We start from the raw sequence: 1149 nt of genomic DNA, 5'->3' as shown, positions 1-1149 counted from the left end.
ACTTCACATCACCACCGCTAAGCGAAGTCACTTAAAGGAAATTAGGAGATATTTTCCATACCGTTGTCACTTTGTAAATAAACTTCTGCATTACTCCGAGTCCCGCCAGATGTTTATTTAAAATTGAGTAATTAAAAGAAAAAGTAGCTTTTTTTAAATTTTATTTTAATATGCAGTCTTTTATTTTATTTATCTTTTTTTAAATACATTCATTTTTTTTAAATGTATTTTTTTTTTCTATTTAATGTTTTTTTTTTTGGGTAAAGTTGAGATTATTTTGTAAAAATGTGGTTTCTTTTGGAAATGTAATTATTATTATATTTTAAAAGTTTGTAGTTTTTTTTATCAAATTATTATCATTTTGTAAAGATGAAGTGTTTTTAAAAAAAGTCTGTTTGGAAAATGTGCTGTTTTTTGTTGAGAATTGAGTGAACCATCAAGCTGCAATATTGATTTGTACGCTGCAGGAGAGACGGTTTAAAATAATGGTCTTTATCACAAACCAGAGTCATAAAACCCTCGTCCTGCCTGAATCAAAGTCAAATACCCCCAAATTGCAGCAACTCAGTTCTTTTTATCCAGCAGCACAAAGAGAGGCTCAGAGAAAAAGGCTAGGCGAGAAAGATTGCGGAAATTACTGGGAACAAGACTTTCTCTGGGCTCTTATTGATTGAGCTATTCAATAAAAGGACCGCTGTCATTTTGAGAATGGAAGCAGAATAAAGGCACTCCTGTTCGACTGCTTCAAAATCAGAGGAGGGAGAGAGAGGAACACAAGACTCAAACTGTGATTTCATCGTGTCACAGAAATGGGTTGCACATTGTAATTTTGGTCATGAAATTGACAGATTACCGTTTAAACTCTGCAGCGAGAGAAGCAACAAGTACAACTGCAGGGGTTTCTGAGGGTAAGAGAGAAATAAAGAGCAGCAGGGAAGTGGTATTGCTGTGTTGGTCTCTGAAGGCAGCATCTCCCTGGTCCAATGGGATTTCTCCATGTGATTTGGGATTATTGCAGAAAATGATAAAATCTCCACATATTAAAACCACTTTATGATTTTGCCGTAAAAAGCTAACGTTAGGCTATAAAGGAACTACAGCACGGTCACATGACTTCACGTCACCACCGCTAAGCTAAAGGTGGCTAAT

Source organism: Pseudochaenichthys georgianus, unplaced genomic scaffold, assembly GCF_902827115.2.
Source record: "Pseudochaenichthys georgianus unplaced genomic scaffold, fPseGeo1.2 scaffold_459_arrow_ctg1, whole genome shotgun sequence".
Taxonomy (NCBI): domain Eukaryota; kingdom Metazoa; phylum Chordata; class Actinopteri; order Perciformes; family Channichthyidae; genus Pseudochaenichthys; species Pseudochaenichthys georgianus.
Note: the sequence above shows the minus strand (reverse complement) of the source record.